Consider the following 15,616-nt stretch of genomic DNA (forward strand, 5'->3'; position numbering starts at 1 on the left):
CATCCATTTTCTAGAAATGATTTTTTAAATACAAAATCCATTTAGTTATTCAAATTAAGGACCTTGGACTTACCTCTTCTTTAATAACATTTTTATCTCTGTATTAAAAAACTTGGTTTGATCTAGTATTAGAATTAATGAAACTGCTTCTTACCATCTATTTTACAATGTTCTTAACATAAAAGATTACTGAACAGGTAGCCTGAGACCAGTGCAGAACAACTGATGACACCAAGGTTGATAGAATCTGGTTACATTTATTCATTCCCAAGTTTTGATTGGGGTATCATGTACGTGCTGCATTGTATTTCTTGTCACAGTTGTTGCTGTTTTCAAAAGGAATTAAAATACTGGAATGTATTAAAATAATTGCATTAAAGTATCTACCCTAAAGCATCTGAAAGTATAGATTTTTTTTTTTTTTAATGTGAATTGAAACAGCTGGAATAATAAGGAAATCAAATGTTGCTCAATATAATTAAAACCAACAGAAGCTCCTTTATCTACACTGCCAACAGAAGCAGATCAAGGTAGTCAAACAGAATCAGTTCTCATTCCATCGGCAGCCCCTGTTGAAGAGGGCAAGGTGGGCCTTCCCTTCATTCCCTTCACTCAGGGAATTGTGTCTATGATTGTCAGTCCAGCACTGAAGAAGTTGAGGCACTCAACTGTCAGAATACTGGTCACTTTTAAACCCTGTTCTTGGATGAGTACATTACCTATGTTGCATATGGAACTAGCCACAGAGCAGAGGATTAAAAAAAGAAGGAAAAAGCTTCTAAATGTCAGTTGGTAGGTATTATCTAGTGAGGTTCAACTCGGCAAAGTGCAAGGTTTTGCTCTTGCACTGGAGGAATCCCAGGCATATATACAGACTGGAAGGAGCAGGTCTTGAAAGCAGCCCTGCAGAGAAGGACCTGAGTGTCCTGGTGGATGAGAAAATGAGCCAGCAGTGTGCTCCTGAAGCTCGGAAAGCAAATGGTATCCTGGGATCCATCAGAAGAGGGGTGGCCAGCAGGGACAGGGAGGAGACTGTCCCTCTCTTCTCTCCCCTTGTGAGGCCCACTGCATCCAGATTTGGGGCTCCCAATACAAAAAAAGACAGAGAGCTGTTGGAGAGTGTACAGAGGAGGGCCACAAAGACGATCAGAGGGTTGGAGCACCTCTACTATGAAGACAGGCTGAGGGAGCTGGGCTTGGAGCCTGGAGAACAAAAGGCTGCAGGGTGACCTCATTGCAGCCTTCCAGTACCTAAAGGAAGCCTACATACAAGAGGGGAGCCAACTCTTTACAGGGGTGGATAACAGCAGGACAAGGGGAAATGGTTTTAAGTTGAAGGAGGAAGACTTAGGTTGGAAGTCAGGGGGTAGTTCTTTACCAAGAGTGGTGAGGTGCTGGAACAGACCGTCCAGCGAGGTTGTGGATGCCCCATCCCTGGAGGTGTTCAAGGCCAGGTTGGATGGGGCCCTGGGCAGTCTGGTCTAGTATTAGATATGGAGGTTGGTGGCCCTGCATGGGGAAGGGGTTGGAGCTTGAAGATCCTTCAGGTCCCTTCCAACCCAAGCCATTCTATAATTCTGTGATATTTTTTATTTGCCTGCATTCTTACAATACGGGAAAGAGAAAAATAAAGGTTATGGGACATCATATTCTTTCTTTCACAGAAATAACAAATTCAAAGTAGTGCATGAGAGTGGGAGATAATGAAGTGGATCTTAGTTGGAATGGTTGTTTCACTTGTCCCAGCACAGGTTCTGACTGCAGGATGATCACAAAATTGTTTGGTTTCCAGGAGGAGGCATTGAGGCTGCTCACAACTGCAGGAGGAGGTGGAAGCATGCACAACAAAGCTAGCAGACCCTGAGGCCCAGAGAAGACACAGCACAAGTAATCTGTACTTCCACTGGATCATTTTTGTGTCCCCTCTCTGGACTCATTCCAACATGTCCATGTCTCTCCTGTACTGAGGACTCCCCATCTGGATGCAGTACTCCAGGTGAGGCCTCACCAGCACAGAGTACAGGGGCAGGATCACTTCCCTCACCCTGCTGTCCATGCTTCTTTTGGTGCAGCCCAAGATACAGTCCTCTTTCTGGGCTGTGAGGGCACACTGCTGGCTCACGCCCGGCTTGTCACCCACCAGTACCCCCAGGTCCTTCTTGGCAGAGCTGTGCTCTATCCCAGTTTTTACTGATAGCAGAGGTTACCACAACCCAGGTGTGGTACACCTTACACTTGGATTTGTTGAACCTCATGAGATTCACTTGGGCCCACCACTTGAGCCTGCCTGGGTCTCTCTGGATAACATCTCGTCCCTCAGGTGTGTTGACCACACCACACAGCTTGGTGTCATCCACACACTTGCTGAGGGTGCACTCAATCCCACTGTCGATGTCATTGATTAAGATGTTAAAAAAAAAACATTCCCAGTACACTCATCGCCAATCAATATTTGGACACTGAGTCATTGTCTACCACTCTCTGGGTACAATCTTGTAACCAGTTCCTCATCCTTCAAACACTCCACTTGTCAAATTAATATCTTTCTAATTTGGAAAAAAGGGTGTTATGTGATCATGTCAAAGACTTTACTGAAGTCCAGTCAGATGACATAAGTGGCTCTTCCCTTGTCCACTGACTCATAAAAACCCACAAAGTTGGTCAGGCAGGACCTGACCTTGGTGAAGCCATGCTGCTTACCCCATATCACCACCCTCTCTTCCATGTGCCTCAAAATAGCCTCTCTTAATTTTTTCTGGCACAGAGGTGAGGCTGATAGGTCAGTAGTTCCTTGGGTCATCCTTTCTACCCTTCTTAAAAATGGGTGTGACATTGACTTTTTTCCTGTCACTTTGTACTTTACCTGACTGCTGTGTCTTTTCAAATGTCATCAAGAGTGACTTGGTGACTACATCAGTCAATTCCTTCAGGATTCTGAGATGAATCTCATTGGGACCCATAGAATTATGGACATTCAGGTTTCTCAGGCAGTCAAGAACCTGATTTTGCTGGGGGCATCCCTCCCTCAGTTCCCACATTTCCAGTCATCCACTTGAGGGCTGTGTGTAGAGCAGTTGCTAGTGAAGACAAAGGCAAAAGAAAATGCTACTGAGTACCTCTGCCTTCTCTTTATCTGTTGCTACCAGACTGCCTACATTACTCACAAGGGGGATACTTCCTCCTGAACTTTGAATTTTCTTGTTGATGCACCTTCCTTGCACCCCTTTCCAAGTCCAGTTCCAGTTGAGCCTTGGCTTTCCTGACCACATCCCTACACAGCCTTGCAGCATATCAACACTCCTCATTACAGTAAAGCTTACCAAGAGGCTTTGTGTGCACTCCACCAGATAACATGCAGCTAACAGACCAGATATAAGTATGTTTGGAAAAGACCTAATCAATGTATCATTTCATGAACCCAGAGAGTACAAACAGTAAATAAAACTAGCATAAACCCTCAATTTATTTCTGGAAAGGAAGAAGTTTATGTTTATTTCATTATTCATTCAGTGTTTTCCCAGCTCAAATACAGGCAAATGAAGCACAGCACTGATGACATTAATACAAGCTCATAACCATGTACACACTGAGTGATGTAAGGTAAAGCCACTACACCATGTTATTTGGAATTAATTGACTGAAGAAGTATATTTCTTCCTAATATTCATCCTCTTCATTCCACACCTTAGCAATATAACTTCTGTGAATCACCACTCCAAGCAGTAAACTAATTTTAAAACATCTCTTTCCACACTTTTGACATTGAACAATTGGTATTGCAGACAGATGACTCCACAGATGATTGCAGTCACCATCACCGTCAGTATCACTTTCAGCTGGATCAGCCTTAGTGTCTGAATAGAAGCTAATATAACTAGCCACATAACTAGTCATTGTCCAACTTAGCAGTAATAGGTGAGACAGTGGTTTTCTAGAACAGCATGCTGCAAAACTTGCTCTGTAAAATCAAAGGAGAAATCACTCCATCTCTAGAAGTCTGTGCTTGTGTTCAGGTCTCAGTCCAGCAGATATAAAAAGAATTTCATTCCATTTTTCCTCTTCCTTATAGAATACATGGAAATGAAAGGAAGAAGGAAGATCTGTGAATAACTAACTATGGCTTTAGAAGCAGTACAGCACACTCAGCAAAAACATCCACAGGAAGAGATATTAGGGTGTTCTTTGAGGTTGCAGGCAGACACCGCTTCAAACATACAATAACTAATCAGTCAGAATTGATTTGAACGTATGGCCCAAGTGGCTGTGCAGAAACAATGCAGATTCATTCAGTGAACACACAAGGCAACAGGAGAAAGAAGAAGAGATTTCTAACATTAAGGTAAAACTAAAATCTTGAAACAAGATGGTGAATGTATTATTTTTGCTTAAAATAACTCTTGCACAGAATTCACAGAGAATTTCAGAGAATTGTATCAAAGCCATCAACTTTAATGTATCCACATTCTTCTCCAAAAATATTCCATCCCACATTCTGGTAACCAGTTTTATAAAATTATGGGCAAATCTCATCTCTGATGTGACTTTTCACAAAGCTATCATTCATGTTAAAAATCGCTTTCAGGTCTGGCAAGACAAAATCTGACTACAAGAAGAAATACTAATAAACTAGGAAACACCTTGGGTCAATATCAGACCATTTCAAAAGAGAATAAGAAGAATGTCTGAATTCGAGATTTCACACCATTCACTTTACTACAAAAGCAAAGTGGAAACTCTGTGGGAGCTCTGCAGCAAGGAGCTTTGGTATACAGATCATTCCATTGCCATTATGTGCATGCACACATGCAAATACAGCACAAAGGAAAAATATGCAATTTCAGGTAAACAGGAATTTCCTTTGCAGCTGTGGGATAAAACGCTGAATTTCCCAGTTTCTGCTTAGCTTCAGCAATTCATTATCTCAGGGCTGGAACATCCCCCCTACAGGGACCAGCTGAGAGAGCTGGGGCTCTTCAGTCTGGAGAAGGAGAGACCTTATAGAGGTCTTCCAGTACATGAAGAAGACCTACAGGAAAATGGGAGGGTCTTTTTATAAGGGCAGGCAGTGACAGGATGAAGGGAAATGGCTTTAAACTGGAAAAGCATAGGTCTAGGCTAGATATTAAGAAGAAATTATTCACTGTGAAGGTGAAGAGGCACTTGAACTACTTGCCCAGAGTGGTTGTGGATGCCCCAGCCCTGGAAGCATTCAGGGCCAGGCTGGATGGGGCTTTGAGCAACCTGCTCTAGAGGGAGGTGTCCCTGCCTACAGTAGCAAGTTAGAACTAGATGATCTTAAAGGTCCCTTCCAACTCAAACCATTCTACAATTCTGATTTAAAATAATACTGCCTGAACTAATATCAGTTCTTACCTTTCTGATAATTTATTTTGTCAAAATTCTTTATGACAATTGTCAAAAAGATACAAATATCTAGAGCTTGAAAACAACACATATGATGACGTTGTCCGGTAAGTGGGGACAAATGATTTAGAAAGCATAAATTAGTAGTATTTTGTCTGCTGGATTTGTGGGTAAAGTTCAAAAAAAAGGTTAGGATAGCATGCTGAAACTTAGGAGGCAAGTAATGAGCAGCCTAGAGAAAAAAATATATATATATGTATATATATATGTGTGTGTGTGTGTGTATATATACATATATATATATATATATATGGAAATCTCAGAGATGTAAGTATAAATAGGAAACAGTTAAGGTAAAGGGAACCATAGAGGTGATAGAACTAACTTTTTGCAACTCCCGAGACCAAAATGCATTCATACAGAATCACGTCAGCACACGAACTAAACAATTCTGTCTGACTCTCAGGACTCAAAGAAAATGGTAAGTTGGAGAGCTCTTCCATACAAGAACTAGTTTCATGCTAGAGCTGAAACCCATAGTTTCTTCATTTAATCACGATATTAAGCAACAGGTTTTACTGCATAGAGACTGAAGGATTTAACCTATTGCAACTACGTGCCTGTGAAAAGAATCAAGATTGCGTATGTTTTAAGAAATTCTTCTCTGTACCCTCCATGTAGAAATGCAAGCAGGAGACTCTTGTGAGATCAGTCATAGTCATAAATCTTACTGCTCTGTTATTATGTTTTATTTATTTATATATCCTGAAAGGGACTGGAGATTGGCTATCTGACTAATGCTCAGGTGATGAATTGCTCAGGGAAGAAATTTAAACCTAACTGTGAGCTTCTTCCTCTTCCAGACACATCCATCACATTCTAGTAATTTGACGAACAGTTCTAATCAAAAGCGATCTGGACTTTTTTAATCCAGACAACAGCATTCAATGCATATTCACTTACCAAAATAGCATTCTTTAGTTCGTTGGGCTGTATTACCATTAGAACTACAGAACTAGCACAAATCACAGTAACAGAAGCTTTTCTTTTGTTTTCTATTTCCTACAGAATCTTTTTTTTCCTCGAAGTTTGCATAATAATATAACTGAAACTGAAATATTCACCAAATGAGCTGGCCCGGAGCGTGCACTCATTTTACATGTTGGGTGCATGATGCCTGTGCCTCGTAATCTAGGAAATATTTCTTCAAACAAATGCTTGTTATTTTAGACTGACAGAGACATAAAGAAAGCATGTATTTACCCTACCACTTTCCATCATGGTTTGATCTGAAACATAAACACTGCTCATACATGAACACTGTTAACTATTTCACTGCAGCTAAAGGCTGGCAAGTGAGTAGACCTGAAAATCACACCAGTGGTCTGCCAATCTGTTGAGAAAACTATTTCATTTGGGCAAAAAATATGGTACCATTAGCAATTTGGATTTCTCCTGTGAAAGTAGAGTAAGTTTGATATTCAAATAAATGCAAATCTACAGAGGTATTATTTAGCCTGACCAATTTTCCAAAGTAAAGCTAAACGTAGAAGTCCCTAGAAACAAAACTCAGTACATCACATACCAGGTGAAACTTCAGTACAAAATATGTCTCAATAAAACCCAAATGCACAACGTAAAATAAAGCATGATTGTATTTTCTAAGGATATATCACTCATTACCACCCAGTACCATTTTCTGTTTAACTTCTTATTGTACCTACTTGTGTTACTCACCTATAGATGCACTATTGAAGCCCCTGAATTTTTCTGCACCTTCTGTGTAATGCTTTTACTTTTCATTGTATTAAAGAGTATTGTTGAAGCCACAGAACTCTCCTTGTGCAGTTACCTTTCCCCAGTTTGCAAGTAATAGTATTAGATATCATTATATATATATATATATCATTCTCTCACATTATGAGCTGGCATAGCTTCTACTCTCCTGTCCCTCCTGTCTCATAGCCAAAGGTTGTTCTAGAGGCTTATGGCAGCTATTCTACTATACTGTAACTGAGCACAGATGGAGTACCTGAAAGACGGAAATCAGTGCCACTGGGAATAGGGGAATAGAACTCTGCTACAATCTGAGGGAATCTACTTAGGGAATCAAAATAAAACAGAAGTGGCTGCCCACGTGTACATGGTTAGGCAGCTGAAGCCATCCAACAAAGAAAACTGTTATACCTTAACAAAACAAAACCAATCACCAATGCCTCTAGTGAAGCATAGAATAGCAGCAATTTCCACAAACAAGACTAAGTTATTATAAGACAAGGAAAGACTGCTCTAAGTCTACACTATGATATGGATACGAAAACCAGTTCTGATGGCAGTGCAGAAAGACCCGGTGCCCTCACTGTACATCCACTACCAGAATGGTTCCCTTCCTCCCTTTTACCTCCATATCATTATCAAACAGATAGTTCCTCATTGGCAAGCCATAGGGTACCAATTACCATCCCCACTCACCTTTGGTCCAGGTTGCATGTGATAGATATGTAAGAGCTGTCAGCTCAAGAGAAGCAGCCCTACGCTGACTCCTAACAGCACCAGAGCTGTAGTGTTTGTCTCTGTTCCCCCACCCAAGTCTACCCTCTCCAGCAGAGCTGCAACATCCAAGTTCTGTGTTCAAGCTGCTCTCTTCTCTTTCAAAGAAAACTTACAAAAGCAGCTGCAAGCCCAGGAAGACAGCCAAGTTTGTTTGCCCTTGAAAGCAGGTGGTCATATAAGGCAAAAGACAAAAGGAACAGAAAACTCATAAGGAAAAAAAAATATTTACTGTCCTCTAAACATTAGTCAGAAACTCTAGAAGCTGGGCAACAAAATGCTGTTTTCACAAACCCTGTGAAGTTTTGGTGGTTTGTTTTGTTTTGCTCCTTAATTCACCACAAATAAAGAGTTACTAATGCAAGAACACGCATATTGTCAAGGAAAAAACACCATATGGGTGAGTTGAGGTTCACTCTCGTTAACATGATGTGTTAAAGAGACTAGCAGTCCCTTTACACAGTGCCAGAAATCCCCTTAGAATTAAATTAATCTTTATAAACCCAGGGTCAGCAAAGAAGGTAAAGGTCTGTATTTAAATAAATAAATTCCACAGAGGCAGATCTGAGATTGTAAATGAGCTCATACACACATATACATACATATATGTATGCATTTGGCCCAATTACTATAATGTCCACAGGTGACTGCTGCAAGTCATCCAAAGGGCATTTCTACAGAATAAAAACTTTGCAAAACAGAAAAGACAGGGACTAGCTACTTGGAGTGCAAGCCTTACTGAGATCACCGCAAGTGGTGAAAAAGGAAATAAAGAAGCCTGCTTAGCCACCTCTTTCACATGAGAATTTCAGCCGATGGCAATATTGCAGCTGGCAGCATTTAATTGCATGCTATGAAACCTCTGAAAACTACCACATAAATGACAAAGCAGAGAGTTAAGTATGCTTTATTTCACAGTATGATGTTCAATGGCCAGAGTACAATGAATCCCACTCTCCTTTGCTTGCTTCCCTCTTCCTGGAGAGCAGTTTGGCATCCACCAGTAACCTCAAGTTTCTTTCAGTGGGGCTGTACTCTATCTTTACATCCCTTCATTTGTAATGATGGCAGAGGTTACCATGACCCAGCACTCATGAGGATCACCTGGGCCCACTGCTCACGCCTGTCTAGGTCTTTCCTGGTGGCATCCCATCCCTTGGGTGTATCAGCTGCTTGATGTTATCCACAAGCATGATGAGAGTGCACTCAATCCTCCTGTCCATGTCACTGGTGAAGATGTTAAAGGGCACTTGTCCTGGTACTGTTCCATGAGGGACACCACTCATTACTGATCTCTGTCCAGTCATTGAGCTATTGACCATTACTCGCTAAATGTGATCTTGTAACCAGTTCCTCATCTATCAAACAGTCCACCCATCAAATCCATATCTTTTCAATTTGGAGAGAAGGATGTCTTCTCCAGGACTTGGCCAGGTAATAAATCCCTTCAAATCTGATAATTTCAATGTTTAATGCATTGTATGCTTTTCAGCTGCATGTAAACTTCACACATTCATAACACATGTTGAACTTATGTTCTATCCAGATGTAGAAGGTGAAAAATCCTGGATACTGCTAAATTCACAACTGAAATTCACAGGAGAAGTGGATACTTAGCACCACCCAGAAAAATATGTTAAAAATTGCGTGTCACTTAAGAAGTTAATAATTCACCCTCTTTAACGTAGGTCGTAACAAGTTTAAAGCACAAAATAAGTAAGTAGATTGTAAAAGATTATTGAATTGAAAGGAATCCTAAAGAGCTCTGCTGAACAGAATGCAATTACCCACATGGTTAAAGTCAACGTGTGCTTCTGAGAGGCTGATATTTCTCCCATACTCATTCTGGATTCAGTTCTTGTTCAGATACAACCTTACTATCCCTTATGCTCCTCGTCTTTCCTCAACCGCAATGCCACTCCCTGTTGCACACTCTTTTCCCATATAAATGTGGAAGTCTGCATGTGAATCTGTCTTTAACTTTTACCTGGCTAAAAAGGGAAAATATACAGAACAACACCAACAAAAGTTAAATTAAATAAAGCTGTTATTTTCCACTCCTCTACACTGAAGCCTTTTTATGGGAATATAGGAATTATGGTGCAATCCTTCAGCTTTGAGACAAGAGATGGGCAGTTTACAAGTACAAAAGGATTTCTTTTAGACCAACCTAGAATTTACTTATGGGCACAAATTTCCTTCCTATTCACAGGCTAGCTCCAACCTTCAACAAAATCCTGTGTCACTTGGGGAAAGATAGAAGGCAAGAACTACTGCATCCCACTAACAATCTCATGAAGTGCTATTGAGTCAAAATTTTACACCGAACACTCAAACATCAGGTGAGATAGATAATAGATGGCAGTGTAATTATAGTTGCATATTAACTAAAACAGTAACAATTATTTATTTATTTATTTATTTATTTTTAAACAGAATGCATTTAATTAAGGAAACAGTAATGGGAACGCTCCTAATATTATTTCTAGAGCTCACTAACTGGCTGAATTTGCTGGAAAAGGCATAAAAATACCAGTGAGAACAAAATAATGAAACTGAACAGCCATGCCTTTGGTGTTAAAACAACCTTTGAAGGAATCTTGCAGCATTAGCTAAGCCTAACACCAGAACAACTAGCTAAAGCTCAGCTCCTATTCACAGAAGATAGAAACTCATCTCCCTCTGTACTTACAGAGGATAAGCCAAACCTCTGAGCTTTCCTCCTGTCATTCCTAGGGAATCCTCTCAGCTGTCAGCTTTATACTCACATTTCTCCAGCCTTTCTCCAATTTAAACTGAACAGTCAATAGATGTATAAGATTCATATAAATACGCATCTGCTCCCTATTTATGCATCGGCAGATCCAGCTGAATTTGTGCTCTGCTATGTATTTCTTCCTATGCACTTGTTGAACTTCAGAGATCTTATTTGAAAATTAGAGTTGAGGGTTTTTCTGGTCCACAAGATCAAAACAGAAAGAAAAGATAAAGGTAACAACAAATTAAAGGCATTCTTCTTCAACTCTTCTTGCCAATCACAGTAGATCCTACTTCACTAGGCGTTCTTGCCTCCTTTTTTATCTCCAAATCCTACACGATGCATCAACAGTGCTGCAAACTTTGTAACACTGCAGTGTCATCTACAGCTATAAATACTCTTTCCTGCCTGAGATTCTGAGCAGGATTCCTACAGCCAAACATGCTGCAGGAGAGTAAGAACTAGATTTTCATCACTGAATTCATTATAGTTTGTTTGATCATAGTTACCTTTGAGTAAACTCTCATTACTAGAGAGAGATACACCTGAAATTATAACCTTCAAGTCCATATGGTCAGCAATAAACAATCATTGGCTTTAATAATATAATAATATGTTTCATTTATTCATTAACTGGAATAATTATCTGCCTTTATTGCTTTTTTTCTCTGAAACACTACTTAAAAAAATAATTCTATGAATGTATGCTTTCGTATACCTGAGTTAAATCATTTAATGAAAAATATTCTCTTACTGTTCTATTCAGTTATGCTGCTAATACTCAAAAGGGCACTGCTTGCTGTGCCAACTTCATAAATGTTCAACAAGAAAAGAAAAATGCTTATTTATGAATGAAAAAAAAAAAAAAAAAAGATTAGGGAACTTCAGGGAGTTGGATTTAATGACCTTTAAAGGTCCCTTCCAACTTAAACTATTCTATGACGCTAAGACAGTTTTTCCCAGTTTTATTTGGGCAAATAAACGTTACTTTACCTAGATATGGTGAACAATGTCAGTATCTGACCAGAAAAGATGTGTTATTTATCACAGAATTATATAATGTCTTGGTTTGTATGGGACCTTAAAGCCTGGTCTGGTAATTGGTGTCCCTGCACATAGCAGGGGAGTTGAAACTAGATGATCATTGTGGTCCTTTTCAACCCAAGCCATTCTATGATTCTATAACCCAGTTTCAACCCTGTGCCATGGGCAGGGCTACCACCCAGCAGCTCAGGCTGCCCAGGGCCCCATCCAACCCGGCCTTGAACACCTCCAGGGATGGGGCACCCACAGCTTTTATGGGCACCCTGTGCCAGTGCCTCACTGCCCTCTCAGTAAAAAATTTCTTCCTACCATCTAACCTAAATCCCCCCTCTTATAGTTTGAAGACATTCCTCCTTGTCCTATCACTATTAAAAGTGATCCCTTGACTTTTCTTACATCTTGTAAAATCGTATGTATGTAAAAATAGAAATATATTATTACAGATCTTTTTAAACAAGAAATCTGCTCCTTGACTTTGTAAACTGAGATTTACAAAGTAAAAAGAACTGTGCTGATTCACACTCCTGGTTCAGTCACAAGTGAATGCACAGGGATTCTGTATTTACTTAAGAAAAAAATCCAAAAGTACTAAAAAAGGAAAAGGGAAAAAACAAAAACAAAAAAACCCCCAACAAACTGAATGTATTTTGAAAGATGTTGTTCAGATGTCGATTTTTGAATGTAATATCCTTATTTTCTTTACTTACATAAGGCTCCATTTTCTGGTCCCAGTAAAATGATTGTTAAGATCACGGTTATTCTGTCAAAAAAGGTTTTGATTTTAAACCTTGATCACTAAATTCAAAATTCTATAAATTCTACCCAGAAGATAGGACCATGCTGACCTTTTCAAAGAAATTATATGACAAAGGAGAAAACAATTCTGATAGCTTACTGCTATTAGAAAAAAAATTACATGTTGAGCCTCCGATGCACCAGCAGAGTTAAATGACAGCATCTGTGTTAAAATGAATCATCAAAAGGGACCAATGTAAAAAACATTGCAGAAGAGTTTCTTCCTCTGCAAATGATTCATAAATCTAATCTTAGGGAGGGGGAAAAAAAGATAGGAAGTTAGAAAGCTCTGCAGTTGGAAAATGAGAGGCCAGAAAACAGGAAGCAGGTTTATTGGCTTTTTGATAGGTAGTTGTGTACTGACTAGACCTGCTCAGAAAATGAAATATTGCTTGTTATATGGATTATTGCAGACTTGTACAAAAAGTGTTGCAACATTCACAATATTTGTCTCGACTTCATACTATCAATACTTCTCAGAGATTAGTTAAGTATAACTCATCTAAGATGGCAGGCTCTAGTCTTCCACAAACACCAAAGATACACTTAACATTTTCCTCTGCATCAGATGAGCGAGAGACATCATACAACCAAATGGTTACCATTCCTCTGGCCTTATTCCTACTGGAATTAATGTTATGTGGACGCATAATAAAAAAAGAGAAAGAGAAGCAGACCGCTAAGGCCTAGCATGGAAGAAGTCTCAGAGTTAACAGCAGAACTTGCAGAGCACAGGAAGGAGGGTGCACTCGCTTTGCTGAGGGAAATACACACCAGTCTAGACATTTATACAGTACAAAATTCTGAAACTCAAAATTTTAATAAGAAGTTATTTCTAAAGATTTTATCAAGTTCCTCAGCCTAATTTTCCTTGCAGCCTCAGCCTTATGCTGCTGGAATCATGATTTGTAAGACTTAACAGAACATTCTGAAAGCAATGGGATGTTTTTACTTTATGTGTGAGAGCTTAATGTTTTTCTACTGGGAACTCTGCACTAAAGACACAGATATTACAAGTAAGTTACAGCCCATCCAAATTCCTGCAATGAAAGCCTCCAGGTATTTCCTACAACTTATAGCTAAAGTGCTAGATTTTTCTAAGCCCTTAGTTCCAAAGACGTAAGGGAGGTAAGCGGAATTTATTTCTAGCTGCAAAGATCACTCAACCAGTACATCTGATGAGTAATCTCTTGGCTTGCATGTGTAAAAATAGTGATTTATATCTCCTGCAATTTCATTTATTACCCCAAAGGGTTATTTCTGAGGTTACTCTACTCTCCCAGAAGAATGAGATTTGAGCTGCACATGACACTTGCAGAGTTCTCACATCCTGCCTTAAAAACTTCTCCATTGCTCAGTATTCACACCGCCATTGCTGTCAGAAATCATGGTCAGGGAAGGAAGATCAACCCTCAGATAGGATGGCCAAATGTCAATGAAGTTTTGGATATTAAAGGAAAACATATGTATCTAGTTAGAGAGTAAGAGCAATTCCCTCTTCGTGGCAACATTTATGCAGCCTGCTTTGCATCCAACATCAGCCAATGCTGTTATTTCAGGTGCAAGCTTCAAATTTATCTAGAGCTACATACTGGCAAAAGAAAGCATGCAAAAAAAATAGCATCCCAAAACAACAACAACAACAAAAGAAACATTCCAAAACCAATTTTATTTTCTGGAATTCAAGAGTTGAGCCCTTTAAGTAAAGAATAACATGTTCGGTAACTGTGAAAAAGATCTACAACCACTGAAGAATATTTCTATCATCTCTGCAGACAGCCCAAAGCATGTGGTGTCAATTTCACAAAGTCCTCCATTACAGCAAGTTGAAATAATCTTACCATTTCTGTACAGATGAAAAGAAAGTCACACACAGAATAACGGGATATTATCTTTTTCAGCTCCCCAGTCTGAAGACTTAGGATGACCAACCTCCATTGCCAGAACTACAAATCACTGTGTGACTTGCCATCGCCTGTCCACTTGTGAAAACGTGTAAAGCATTTTGAGAACCTGAAAGTGGTTACAATATACCACGAAATAACAGGCACAGAATACCGTAAAAAGCAGAAAAATAAACAGGTTAAACAAAGGAACTTAAAGTAATTCTATTTTATACTTGTGAACCTACTAAATACTCTAGACTGTAAACATTATGTCTGTAAGATTCTTAACCAGAGACCGTGAGAGCCTGGAAGAATGTTCCCAAGGAAAGTCACTTTGTGTCCTTTCTAAGTTTATGTAATTTTTAGACTCTGGATGAGCCTTTGATCCAAGACTGCATTACTGAACACGTACACACACAGTGGAAGTACACTGTATTTTATTTCCATTGCGCAGGATATTTTTAAGCTTACAGTCAGAGTTTTAAAAGCAACCATATCCATAGAACTGCGTGCATATACCCCAATTTGCCGTACTTTGCAGACATTGCACGTTACTACGTTGTAACAAATTTAATATTTCAGTGTTTTAAAATGCCACAGAGAAATTATGCCCCAAATTAAATTAGTAATGGCATCTGTGACAGCAAAGCTGGAAATAAATACAGTGTACAATATGCACTACAGTTGTCCATCACAAGGCCCTGAAGAAATGATTAAAAATAAAGCAGTTCACAGAAGAAATTTCTGTCTCTGATGGTTCCATTTATCAACAAACAAGTTTAGCTCCATGACAAGACTGCACTAAAGGACCTATTAAGTTAAATGTTACCAAATGTTATCTGTTTTAGCTATCAAAACTTGTCACTGTCAGAACCACTAGCAGTGTCACAGGCTTGCAAAGACAGAATCAAAAACTGGTTGTTTTAAGCTATTATTAAAACACTGTTTACACACAGCATGGATAGAAGTTATTTTCCATTATCTTCTGCCTCCAAGAAAAACCAGGGAATAGGATAAACCTTCAAAAAATTAAAGGTTAAATCTTTATCATAGATGAAAATCACCCTGGGGAGGATCATTTGTACATGACTAAAACACTTGTGAACATCTTACGTATATTCAGTTGAGCTGTCTGGTCATTTCAACAGAAGACCAACGCCAGGACCAGTTGCAGCAACACTGCTAGGATGGACAGCTGAAACTGACCTGTGGAAGCAAG

General features: G+C 39.4%; 1 protein-coding gene across 5 annotated transcripts in view; it reads right to left on the minus strand.

Moving 5' to 3' along the window:
- Positions 1–8,036, minus strand: part of LOC140260410 (solute carrier organic anion transporter family member 1A2-like) — a 53,854-nt gene extending 45,818 nt beyond the window's left edge. For all 5 annotated transcript variants that reach the window (XM_072352781.1, XM_072352762.1, XM_072352788.1 and 2 more), the window contains exon 1: positions 7,837–8,036. The gene's annotated coding sequence lies outside the window, so the exon portion shown is untranslated. The remainder of the gene's footprint in view (positions 1–7,836) is intronic.
- Positions 8,037–15,616: the final 7,580 nt, after the last annotated feature.

The sequence above is a fragment of the Excalfactoria chinensis genome, chromosome 1 (genome assembly GCF_039878825.1).
Source record: "Excalfactoria chinensis isolate bCotChi1 chromosome 1, bCotChi1.hap2, whole genome shotgun sequence".
NCBI lineage: Eukaryota > Metazoa > Chordata > Aves > Galliformes > Phasianidae > Excalfactoria > Excalfactoria chinensis.